The sequence below is a fragment of the Bactrocera neohumeralis genome, chromosome 6, assembly GCF_024586455.1.
Source record: "Bactrocera neohumeralis isolate Rockhampton chromosome 6, APGP_CSIRO_Bneo_wtdbg2-racon-allhic-juicebox.fasta_v2, whole genome shotgun sequence".
Lineage (NCBI taxonomy): Eukaryota > Metazoa > Arthropoda > Insecta > Diptera > Tephritidae > Bactrocera > Bactrocera neohumeralis.
Genome location: NC_065923.1, coordinates 36,115,282 through 36,129,832, shown reverse-complemented (window position 1 = coordinate 36,129,832; position 14,551 = coordinate 36,115,282).

The window sequence follows — 14,551 nt, the reverse complement described above, 5'->3', positions numbered from 1 at the left end:
TTTAGTATTATGGTATATTTTAAATAAGTAAGAACTAAATTAGTGCAAATGAATACATAATTTACCAAAAAAAATGGTTTAAATCATATTTCCAAGTACCTAATTCATATATGTATAATTAGTACAATTAATCTCCTCACTTCTGGCTCTAGCTGAAATGGGAAAATATAATCAAAAGTCTATACGAAATACGCACACCCAAGTATCTCGTAAATATTATAATGAGTTATTTCGAAAATAGGAGATTGTTATTCGACACAGACTGGGGCACTCAGAACTACACTATCTCGAGTGGAGTACCGCAAAGCTCGGTCCTAGACGCTCTACTATGGAACTTGATATACAACGGGGTGTTAAGAATACATACATGAACCAAAAAACTTGAAAACAATCGCATATGTACATATATATGCATATAGTGTTAGCAGTGACTAAAAATGTGGATGATCTCCAGCTCAAATTCAGTTTTAGCAAATGTAAATGGTCTGAGTCGATGGTTTGTTACCATGAGTTTAGAGTTGACTGAGCAAAAAACGAAAGTCTTGCTCATAAGCACAAAGAAATTGGAGGAAAGGCTATCACTCACCATAGGGGAATGCGACATTATTCCACAGCCACAAGAAGTATCAGGGAGTAATATTGGACTCCAAATTAAAATTTAAGCAACACCTGACGTATACTTCGGGTAAAGCAAACAAAATATATATTGCTCTATCAAGAATGATGGCCAACAGGGGCTATGTGCATTCCAGCCGGCGAGCTATAATAGCAAAATCAATGAGTTACGCAATTTAGTATGCAGCACCAATATAGATGCAGGTACTGGATATACAAGCATATGCAAACAAATGACCGCTGTGCATAGGCTTACTGTTTACAAGTAACAAGTGCTTTCCGAACGATATCAAGCGATGCTTCTGATGTTCTAGCTAACATGCCGCCTACTGACATCTAGGGAGATTCATTCCGTCTGTATGCGTAAAAAGAGGAAGAAATCAAAAGCATCACAATTTGGCAGCAACGTTGGCAAACCTCAACTAAAGAACGGTGGACACACCGTGAATAAATAAACCAGATGGAAACCCAGACATCCATTTAACGCTAATACTGAGTGAACATGGATGCTTTAGAAGTAATCTGTTACGATTCCTTTACGACCGTAGTCCACACTGTCCGACATGTACAGAAATCAATGCCCTCGTTTTTTAAATATAAGGGAAAAGTTAAAAACGTCACTTGGCGGTAATTTTTCGATGTAAAATTTGACAGCACTCATGTGTCAGTCCTCTAGCAAATGGAAAGCTGTCAGTTCTAATTATGACAAATCTAAGCCATATACAGTATATTATTCATCAGTAAGTCCGCATGATAGATGAGACTTAAAGTCTTTTTCTCTCCCATGAAGTCATACTTAATCCGGTGGTTCCAGGGGAGAAACATGATTTGAGAGTAGGTTAGTTTTAGCGGATTAAAGTTCCGCACTCGGACTTTTGACGTTTACTCTTACTATAAAAAAAGCTTAATTTATTTCTGATTTGTTTCAATGAGTGTGTTTTGGTGTGATACATAGCGGAAGGGAACTTTCGGTTAGCTGCGTCGTACAATTTTCCTTTTGAGAAAATCAAACAAAGGTTGTCAATAATTTAACGGAAATTTATGGTCGCGTTTTGTTGTACTAAAGCCAAATTACTCATTTTTAAATTTAAAAACTATATCAGTTATAAGCTTCTAAGTTTATATAAAATATTGCAATACAGCATTTTTTCAAAACGGGAAATGTTTCACCGCTAATGGCATGCCTTAGATTCATTTTCCATTTACCATTTCGTCGAATAATGAATATTGAATTAATTTTTGAAATGATGTTATAAATGCAATGAAATTTTGATCTTTCCAAGTTGCTACAGTAAAAAATGTTCGTTTTACACTCCTCTCCACTCTTTACTTGTTAAGTACATTTTTATTTACGCGGATAATGTTGTTTGTTATTAGTGTTCCGTAACGGTGCAGGATGTTATTTGGATAGTGAAATTCTCAGCTGAAAGTAAATATTTTAGTACTTACTACTTCAAACAAGACTTTGTAGAAAGAGTCACCTCGTGGTTTCTTCTTGCTGATAGCTGCGCCTATGTAAAATATAAACAGACTTATTATATTAACTACTATACCTGGGCTTATAATTTTCCACCAGAACTCTTCAAAATTTAGTAATTTGCAGTGATCAACACACGCACACTTTAACGTGCACATATGTATGCATATACATACATATGTATGTATGCATGTAAGAAGCAATAATAGGACAATACTTTGTGGGCACACCTACTGCTAACGTACGCATACTCACCATACTTACAGGATGCAGCACTGACATCTTAAAAGCTTAAATATTTTATTGTAAAATTCTCATATAACCCTTCAAGGCAAATAGCTGAAACTTCAGGGGACGGTTGAAACAAAATCAACTAAGAAAATAAGGGACACTGAATGTACATACAGTGTGTTCCAATCTATACAGGACTTAAAAAAAAACAGAAAAAATGTTTATTTGGCAAAATCAATTTATTTTATTCAAAATGGTATCCTTCTGCTTCAATACAGCTTTTTGCACGGTCCAAAAACATGTCGAACGATTGTTTTAGCTCGTTGGCTGGTATGGCCGCCAGTATGTCGGTGCAAGCCTTTTGAATGGCCTCTACGTCTGCATAACGTTTTCCTTTCATGGACAAATGCATTTTTCCGACAAGGTGAATATGGTGAGTGGTCAATGGTTAAAATGTGATTTTTGGTCAAATAAACTTCTTTAATGATATCCTACGAATGTTGGATTTCATGATATTCTCACTGGACAATCAATAAAGATAGCAGATTCTAACGCACCAGTCGACATATAGATGGCGTCACCAGGGTGCGCTAGAATTCTGTTTACTTTGGAACGCACCTTGTATGTAATCTTGTTTTATTTAATATCATTCTTGGCCCGTGATTGTAGCTGTTGTCAAGGCGAATAATGAAGTCATTCATTTTGTATGGATCGTGGGGCATAAATAAACATAATATGGCATATTTTTACATTGCTCTTCTTTGTTTTATTTTGAGTGTTTGTACGAGTAACATATGAGTCCATACTACTAGGAACTTACTCAATGGTCGTCTTGCATGTTTTTGTTTTCACCACTAATTTCACTAGTAAATAACACGTATTGAAATTGTGCCCTTAATATCAACGATATGTAAAAGAACATCGACAGAACATTACAATTGTTTTGAGTTTGAAATATATCTACATTTTCTAAATAAAAAAGAGCTGAGTAACGATTGGATAATTTAGAATGCAAGCGAAGTGCAAAGCCTAGGTATATGCTTAGAGCGACTCTGATCACTTTTTAAACGATTTTAACCAAAAAATACAAAATGAAAGAATCTGATGGGATGCGAAATATACTTTTTGCGGCTAGTGAATTTTCATTTGTAAACTGTGCTAATGCGGATGGGGAATGTTGGTAAAGCCTAGTTTGAAAGATTTGAAATTTCACTTAACATGTGTCGGTAGTACACCCGTAATTCAATATTTAAGTGATTAGCGCGACTGATTTATAGCCTACACGTTACTTGCTTCCTCGTTGAGATTTCATAAATTTGGTTAAAAATAAACGATTGAAGTCAAATTCTTTGTACGATATTTTGATCCATTGTAAAAATTGCAACGCACTACTGAGATGTACCGACTTAAGCAGCTGCTTGACAAATCGCGCTCATATTTGGTATAGTAATTAAGAACAGCCCTACCAACTTAGCAAAGTAAATGTTTTTGAAATATCATTTAACCGCGGAATTTAATTACAATTTCCGGATGCTTTTTTGTCACAATGTACTTGAAATTAAAATAAAAACTGTTAATTTTTTGTGCAGTATCTTAGTGAAAAGGTGCTTCTGTGAGTGGTAATTTTTAACAAGTGATATATTTCGCCATTTAGTGGTTCAGTACGCACATGTCACAAACTTAACTATTTAAAGCTAGTTCAACATGAGGTATATATGTTTCACCACTAGTGACGAGACATGAGTTTATGAATATTATGTGGAAACTGTTCAACAATCAAGCGAATGGCGGTCAAAAACTTAGGCGAAACCGGAAAAATCAAAATTTGCTTAAGACTCTGAGGACAATCCCAGCCGCGGCTTATAACAAAATTAGTATCAAGTGCAGGGGTGCTTTTATTGGCTCAAAAGAAAGATGAAATCAGCTTATAACCATACACTTTTTCCATGTAACAGTTATGTTGAAAGCTAATAAAAGGTTGATAAATCCATAAATAGATGCGTCAGAAACATTTAAATTAGCAACCACCTACTAAATTTAAGCAATTTTGGTGCTTTACTTGAGAATATAATCACGTCCAAAAGTCGAACTATAGCTTCTCAAGTCCTCAGATATCGAACATGTGCACCTCATGGCCTATAGCTGATTTATACCGGAAATATTGCCAAAACTCCGAGGTCGAGGCTAATCTCGACTGTCACGTATTTTGGTTACTATGACTGCTTGAATAAACTTAGCAACAGTTATTTACCTAATCAGACGCTATTTATAAATAAGGTAAACAAATTGAATATAATAATATTCTGAAACCCTTAACGCCAAATTTGTAAAAAGCGAAATAATTAGCGAAATCAGTCTCGAACACAATGGCCCTGTCAAAAAGGCTACAATATAATAAGTGTTTACATGAAATGTATACACTATTTTATTTTCAAAGTCAATGCACTACTTGATAATACGCCCAAAAAGACTTACAACATGGAACGCGCCAGCTTAAAGTGGCAACAGCTAAGAAGAAGAAGGTAATAGGGAAAACGAAATAAGCACGTATGAAAGATTATCTCGCTAGTAGAAAGCAGGAAAGCACTTCAAAGGAAGACAAATTGTGTCAACGCCGTTGAGATTGTGTCAATGCTGGAAGAGAACAAAATTACATTTTATAGACGACGACAAGCACGTATTTTTATTTCCGCACACATACAAAACCGTTATTCTTATGCCAATGCAGTTTCATGCGTCTACATTTCCATAATTGCTTAGGTGGTAATTGGACCATAGACACATATTATATGAAAAATAGTTGATACCACGATGTGGATTTTTAATATCAACAATGAGCAGTGCGCCAAAGTACTGTTAAGATACTGTTTGACTTCTGCAAAATATTATCTTCGTCAGTCGAAAAAGTTAAGTGTTTGCCCCATCAACGAAGTTGAGACATATCTAGGTGATGCTCCTTTTTAGTCTTTTTCGTTTAAGCTGTTTGTATTTATATATAGTTCTACCGAGTCACTTCAATTTATTGATATTAACCTCAACTAACTCAAGCATGGACTCTTCACCAATTATGTAAGGAAATAATAAACAAAATATTTAACAGAAGATTTTACAGCAATGTAAATTAGCAATTCCTGTCACTTTTACAGCAGCTGAAAGGTGATTTAGCAAATTAAAAATAATATTTTTTTCTTTTAGAAATAATACGCACTAAACTCGACTCCGACATTTCTCGCTAATAGAAATTAAAAACAAAACCGCATCAAGCCTGGACTTAAACAAATTCATTGATATTATAAATATGTATAATTCCTGTTTAGTCAGTTGATAGACCCAACCTTTATATAATTAGCCCTTGAATCTTTTCTATTTCATTTTATTTGCCAAACCTACACTAAGTATTAATTGTAATTTATTTTGTGACTTTTTATTACTTGCCCTGCTGTGCACAAAAAAGAGCTTAAGTAGCTTAGTATTTTTATAATATTTGTAATGCATATTTTTATTGCATAAAACCTAATCTGTGTACATAGCAGTGGGCCTCCATTTTTTAATTTGCCCCAGGGCCTTTTGTTACCTAGCTACGCTACTGTTAATATTGCAGAGACAATGCTAGTATGTATTTACATGCACGTATTAAAAATGTATTGAATATGTATAGAATTTGAATTCCGAACTCCCAAAATGCTGAAAGATCTGTCACTCATCACTTTATATCTATTTTATCTTTTATTGTTTGAATCCTCCACACGTACGTTGTGTGCGTAGCGCTTATGTACTAAAGCGCTTGTACATGTTTATATGAGTAAATATTAGACTGTGCCAAATAAATAATTTTTTTTTTCGGTCCCATATCAAAATTTCGTTGAGAGTCACGAAAAAAAAATTGTGTCAAAATTTGAGCCCTTTATCTTCATTTTTCAGTTAGCGCTCGCAAAAATAAGAATTTTCGTCAAAAAATGTATTTTTTCATTCATTTTTTGGTTATAGATAATTTAAAATACCAAATATAAAGAAACCCGTGGTATGGTTTTGTAGGAAATTAAATTCTCTACAAAAATGATCATTTCTCGAATTTATAGAATCAACACCGTTTTTTTATTGCTCATTCAATTACAATTTGTTCTATGATTTTTATTTTCAATTATTGATAAACACTTATTAAACTTCTTTCCAAAGAAAAAAACAAACTAAATCAATTTTTCTAGGAATGTTTATGATCTAAACAAGTAGTAAAAGATAAAAATAATTTTATTAACAAATATAATGAAGACAAAAAGATTAATCTTTTTACAATTTTTATTTATAAGTCTCGCGGACTTATAAATTATTTATGATGTAAAATTTATAAGATATATCTTTTTTGGACCTTTTTATACGTCAAAGGATTCTGGTATAGAGCTTGTAACTTGAAACGGCAGTTATATAACCCCGCCAGTGTACAACTGCAAAGATGTCGTTGGTATAAGTATGTACATATGTGTCACAGCTGATTAGATGAAATTGGCTGCATTAGCTGACTAGTTTCTATTCTATAATTTGAGATCTGTGGATATTTATTGTTATTAGTTTTGTAAAGATATATTACTTATGTCGGAAAATAGTTCAAATTATGTTTAATTTTTTGGGTGCCGTTCATAATAATTTGCCATCACGCAAGCTGCCTAAAAATGGAGATGTTTTTATTTATTTCATGTTTAAGTACAAGATCTTAAAGAAAACAATTCGTGAATGTGCTGCCGAGGTTACAGAAGAAGTTCAAGAGATTTGGAGTGTTATGAACATACCACTTATAAAAAAACAACATGCTATCACAAAAATCGAAACGCTTTTTACAGAATGGATAAATTTAGATAAAAGTCGATTTAAAAAACATTCTGAGTTTCATCTGTTGAAAATAAAAAAATTTACCAATAAATTGGATGAATTATTTGATATAAGACTCAAAAAAGATAAATCTGATAACTCCTGTCCTGAAGAACTTTTTTTGTTAGTAAAAAAAAGTAAAGGCCGGTTAACACCTCTACCAGATGACGTAGAAGATGAGAGTTTTCCTCTTGAACCAATAGAAAATGATACTTATGAACATGGTAATTATTATAAACTTCGTATTTGCTGACAAGACATTAAAATCTAATTTTTCTGAAATATTATTATTTAAATATCTAATCACAATGATTTTTTTTCAGTCTTAAGTCAAGCTTTATCTGATACATCTGTTTCTTTTGGAGAATTGAGCGGGTCATCCTCTAGTTTTTGTTCAAGAGCACCTAAAAGAACAATTTATAATTTTGAAGACGAACTTCCCCAAACTTTGTATGAAAATAAAATAGATGTTATGACTCCGGAATTATCATCAGCTTTAGACAGATCAAATGTCTCTAGCAGAAATGCTGCCTATATTCTTATCTCTGTCGCAAAAAGTTTGGGTCATGATACTAAAAAAATTAATGTTAACCATTGGTCAATACACAGAGATCGTAATAAAATTAGAAAAATGTTGGCGATAGATATAAAAAATAATAATTCAGCTGTTCATAATGTAGTGTTACACTGGGACGGTAAATTACTCCCAGATTGTTGTGGTACCCAGAAAGTTGATAGGCTTCCAATAGTAATCTATGTGAGTAATATGTTTACTTGGATTTCATAATTGACTTTAAAGTCATTCGAGTAAAGATCTTATCAGCCTCTCTTATTACAAGATCAAAAATATGTTTAACATGATAATTTTATGTCAGAGGACATATGATCTTTTAGAGAAAAGATGTAAGATCTTAACAATTAATGAAACATGTGAATAAAAATAATAAAATACAATAGCTCATCATTTCTTTACTGTAATGCTTTTTATGATATTTTGTTTGTAGTAACTATCTATTTCTATAAACATACCAATGATTTTTCATAAAATTGAAGATTTGTGGAATTCTGACTCTAAACATGAATTTTACTAAGCTTTGACACAATAATAAGGACAAAAGCAAATAAAGATAAAATTAGCTTAAAATTTATTATTTCAAAAACAAAAAATATTAACAGCTTAAGAGTATTCACATTTATTAAAGTATAAAAACTACAACAGGCATTTGATAAAGTTTGGCATAGTGGCCTACTGTATAAACTCAAAAAGATCTTGCCCTCATCGTTTTATCTAATTCTAAAGTCTTATTTAACCCAAAGATCGTTCTATGTAAAAGTACGAGATGAAACATCAGATGTAACATATATCCAAGCAGGAGTACCACAGGGAAGCGTACTGGGCTCAGTTCTATATACCATTTTTACATCCGATATACCCGTAACTGAAAACGTGCTCATTGCCACATATGCTGATGACACTGCTCTACTTGCTTCAAATCATTCTCCAACTGAGGCATCAAATTTAGTTCAAAGAGAACTAAACGCAATACAGACTTGGTTAGACCGCTGAAAAATTAAAGTAAACACAAATAAATCTGTGCATATTTTATTTACACTAAGACGAGGTGATTGTCCCCCCCTTCGACTTAATGCCAATATCATTCCGAAATGTGATAGAGTTAAATACCTCGGCATGCACTTGGATAAACGTTTAACATGGAAATGTCATATTCAAGCCAAAAATAAGCAATTGAAAATAAAATCCAAGCAATTATATTGGTTGCTCGGACATAAATCCCCGCTATACCTTGAAACAAAACTACTTTTATACAAAGCTATATTAAAACCTATATGGACTTATGGGGTGCAACTTTGGGGTACTGCTTGTAATTTAAATTTAGAAATTTTACAAAGATACCAGTCAAAAACCTTAAGACTAATTACAAATGCTCCTTGGTTTATCTCTAATAAAGCCATTCATTCAGACCTTAACATACCATTTGTTAAAAACGAAGTAAATAGACTCAAACGATATCATGTATTAGACCTTCCGTTCAGGAAATAAATGTAAGAACAATGAACTATGAATTAAAAGATAACTTAATATTCTGAATATATATGCTTGAAAAACATAACGGTATATTATTATTGACCTCACTGGAGATCAATAATATAAGTTAAATTGTAAACAGGTTATTTAATTTGCTTATTATTTTTAAGATAGATTGCAAATAAACAAATTATTACAAAAAAAAAATTATTTGGCACAGTCTAGTACATATGTTCTCCATATACAAGTCTGAAGTTTACTAGTAAAGTGTATGTGTTAAAGACGATAATACTAATGCCCGGTTTCACAGTTCAAACATAAATTGTGCTTAAGATAAAACAGGAAAATTACAGTTCATACTTAAGGTATGCTTAAGTACTGAAAATTGGAGACTTAAGCAGTGCTTAAGTAACAGCTGATTTTTGTTTTGAATTGTTTTGAGTTTTCAGTTACTTTTTAAAAGAAGAATAAGAAATTAATTTTTGTTAATTTGCCATTTCCACCAGTTCCAATAGTAGCTCCGATTCGGTAGTGGTGAAATTCGGGGTCCTTTTGTTGCTTTTATCCGTTATCGGTATAACTTTCTTCGCAAATTTATGTACTGTCAATTATAATTTAAATATTTCAAACATATTTTATTTTTTTATTTTTTAATATATATTTATTTGCAATCTATCAATTGACAATCAGCAAATTTATTTTTATGGATGACATTTATAAAGCATATGTTGCCCATAACGTTGCCAGATATTTATCATAATAAAATTTTTTTTGAAATTAAGCAATTACTGTGAAACGCAAACGACTACTCAGTCTGCAACAATACTTAGATAAGATTTTATTTGGTCACAACTTAAGTATGGACTGTGAAACCGGGCATAAAGGTCAAGGCGGTGAGCCCTAGTAGAATATATTCAGCCTTTTACTTTTTAATTTTTTTGTCTCCTTTATGCAAGCTTGCATACCCATGAATAGCCGAATACCCGGCTTTTACGATCTTTAAAAGTCCTAACGCAAACATTTGCTTATTTGACTCGAGTTGTATTTCAAGACCCTTGGCCTCTTAACAGAGATAAATGTGCTAATGATAAAGGCGACTATCTGCCCGTAAAATGATAAATCCTCTTAATAGTGGATACCCTTAGCCAGGGCGGTAAGCTAGTCGGCAAAAGCCAAAGTTGTAGCAAGGGCTGAGGAGAAGACAGAACCAGTAGTACCAGCACAAAAGCCCCTGCTAGAATCACGGAGAGTTTGAGAGACCCAGAAAATGGGAAATTTCCTGACAGGCAGAAGGCGACGACAGCAATGAAGCAGAAGTCAAACCGTCGCGTGGTAATAACCAACATAGTTCGCTACGGTGGTAGGCAGACTGTTGAGGAATCTGCGCTGAAACCCTAATAGCATGTTATATACTGTCAGAAACTTTGAGATGTTCTTCCGGTTGCGCTAGATCACAGTACAATGCCAGATCTGACTAATTTTTGGACATGAGAAACCATACTTTAAAGGTTTAAATTACTATGTACTTAATATGAAAGAATCACTTAAAAAATTTTCGTCACACTCTAAGATGGAAATCTCTGGATAATGTCATGCACTAAATGTGATCTAAATTGATGGAGTAAGTTCTGAAATATGATGACAAAAAGGTAGGGGGTGTCACACCCATTGTCCAATTTCCACACCGGCTCCTGTGACGCTGCCTTGGGGCATGTATGGTTTGAATTTTTTATTTTTTAACATATTCACCATTATATACCTCCTTAGGATGTGTCAAATTAGCATTAAGACTCATATTAGAGAAGATTGCTAATGCATATTAAGGTTATTTCCTAGCTGCAGTGCGGCCCAGTTAAGAGGAGAAGCCTTCTCGAATTAATTCAAGTTTTGTAATACCTCTTATATGTGTCGTCTCTCACACTCGTATACACTATATGTCATAAACTTTAATATCGACTTATGTCAAGATTATTAAGCGCGCGAAAAGAGAGTTTTAATAGGTAGATTTCATTAGCAGCTGTTAGCATACATAATTATCATTGCGTCTCTTATGACACGTTTTTGTGGGGTGATTCGTCGTATACATAACCTATTGAGAGGAAATGATATTCTGATTTAGCTTGACAGGATTCACAAGTAAGGTACTATGAAATCGAAAGAAGCCAAAGAATAGCTGATAAGACAGCTGTCACAGTGTACATGTGCCTTCGTTTAGTGTATTGTGACAAATTGCCATGCAATGGTAGGCACCAGAATAACGTTTACAAAACTCAAAGAAGTTCATCTAGTAAAAGTTTTTATTAGAATGTCGCGAAAGAATTCGACATGCATTATTCGGGGAAAGAGTTAAAGAATTACAATTATTATTGTTTTCTTATTACCTTATATTGAAGGTCATTTACTCACCTAGTTTTATTAATATATTTTATTTCACGTCTGCGAAAATAATATTAAAACAAGATTCGACATCTTTACATTTCTGGGTATATGAGGAAATGGAGATAACTTTACTAATGATAAGTGGCTTAGGCCACAATCAAGACCGAATTAATTCATATTCAGCGCTTAACTACATTATGCATATGGAAGCTTAAAATGTCACATATATTGATATATTAATGGACTGACTGCTTTAGCTTGTGACATTAGTAAACACATTCGGAAACAATTTTACCCATTTCCCACATTAAACTATAATACTACTATCAGAAAAAAGAGTAAGACTTTATTGGTTGAAAATTTGTCGAAAAAAACTCACGAAGAATAAATGCAGCATGAGATAGTGCATTATTGTGGTGCAAAAACCACGAATTGTCGGTCCATAATTCCAGCCTTTTTTTACGAGTAGCTTCGCCCAAACGACGCATAACACTCATAACACTCAAATAGTATTCTATGTTGACAGCTTGGCTGGTCAGAAGGAATTCAGAGTGCATCACACCTCGATAATCGAAGAAAAATGTCAACATATTCTTGATTTTAACCTGCTTTGACGTGAGTTTTTTGGCTCAGCTTTGCCACGATATTCGTAACATTGAATACATTTCATGACATACTAGTAAACGAATAGCATTGTTTCCCAGACGTTAACGTCAATGACGTTAACGACACTGTTTTTCGATAAAAATTTACCCACTTTGGAATTAATCGTACTTTCACTTTTCTTAGGCCCAAATTATCTTTTAAAATGGTTTTCCTAAGCCTTCCGATATTTCAACGATAACAGTAGTATCTTCGACAATTTTCAAATCGTCGATTCTCAAGCACCAATTCCTTTATTTTACTGACGTGTTGATAAACAATTGATGTTGATGGCCGTTCTGGACGTGGTTCGTCGTCAAATGGTTTCATCAGACGTAATCACGCAATTTATAGAGTTAAAGTCTTCTTGGAGATATTTCAATAATTTTTTGCCAAAATTCTGCGTGAATAGGTGTTAGGAGTTATGCGTTGTAATAAGCGTCTGATAACTCCAAGTTGCGCTGATAATTTGCGATTTGAAATTTTTGGATTTTTCTGAATTGACGATGCAACAGCCTCGTTTGTTTCTTGAACACAAACATCTGGATCGCGATGATGTGATATTCTTAAAATACTTCCAGATTGTTTATCAACCTCATAACGGTGCATCTACTATTGGGAGTGCCGCCAAAATCCCGTTTGAAATCCCTTTGTACGGAACTTATGGATTTCAAAGCATAGTATCGCTGCACTATCCAAACCCTCTTTTCGGTCTTCCAGCATTATTTTTTAAAAAACTTAAATAATAACCTGACACTTAAAAAATATAAATTGATTACGGTTTATTTTCGTAGCACGAGTCGTACGCCGCCCTGTAATAAGGATTTGAGGGTTAAATTATAGTTTGGAAAGATAATAGCACCTAGTTCGACCAAATCGTCACCACCCCAGTCGAGTGATGAAGAAAAGACCATCCATGAAGCTCAACTATGAATGTACATATTATGACTCCTGATCTAATAAAAACCGTTTACTAATCTTATTTCACTTCAATCCCCGTGCGAGAACGATACGACAAGCTCTGACCGCCATATAACGGAAAATCATCACATCACTACTATGTTGGATAGATTGTAATGAACTTCAATAGCCGCGATAGCATATCAATAGAAACCTAACTAAACATCTGCTCAGATCTTCTGAACAGTGAAGGTTTCAACGTTTAACGTAAAAAGCGCGATCCTAGATATTATATGACGCTCCTTCTAAGGTCGATAATTGTACGATTTTTAGGTCGAACAATGGAATATATGGCATAAGTAATTGTTCAGGTAATATTTTTCGTACAGATGAACGTCATCAAAAACACGAGGTGGTTCAAAGAGAAGACAGCATACAGAGGGCACTTTAGTTTCAGTGGTATTATAATGGGACTCCTAAAGGCCTTGGTACATTGTTAGACAACCACTCTACCTATCTACAAAGCAATCCGCCGGCCGACTATAAATTACGCAGTATCGGTATGGTTCAGATGGATCAAAACGCTGCCTTTTCATGTTTTTCATCGAAGACTACCTCAATATTTGTACCTTTTAGTGTTAATTCTTATCAAAACTATTTAGCTCATATTCAAGACTGATTTAATACCTTTCTACGACTATTCTACAAATATTCCTTTCGAAAGCTATCAAGAATTTAAATCTTCTTCTTCTTAATTGGCGTAGACACCGCTTACGCGATTATAGCCGAGTTAACAACAGCGCGCCAGTCGTTTCTCCTTTTCGCTACGTGGCGCCAATTGGATATTCCAAGCGTAGCCAGGTCCTTCTCCACTTGGTCCTTCCAACGGAGTGGAGGTCTTCCTCTTCCTCTGCTTCCCCGGCGGGTACAGCGTCGAATACTTTCAGAGCTGGAGTGTTTTCGTCCATTCGGACAACATGACCTAGCCAGCGTAGCCGCTGTCTTTTAATTCGCTGAACTATGTCAATGTCGTCGTATATCTCGTACAGCTCATCGTTCCATCGAATGCGATATTCGCCGTGGCCAACGCGCAAAGGACCATAAATCTTTCGCAGAACTTTTCTCTCGAAAACTCGCAACGTCGACTCATCAGTTGTTGACATCGTCCAAGCCTCTGCACCATATAGCAGGACGGGAATTATGAGCGACTTATAAAGTTTGGCTTTTGTTCGTCGAGAGAGGACTTTACTTTTCAATTGCCTACTCAGTCCGAAGTAGCACCTGTTGGCAAGAGCAATCCTGCGTTGGATTTCCAGGCTGACATTGTTGGTGGTGTTAATACTGGTTCCTAAATAGACGAAATTATCTACAACTTCAAAGTTATGACTGTCAACAGT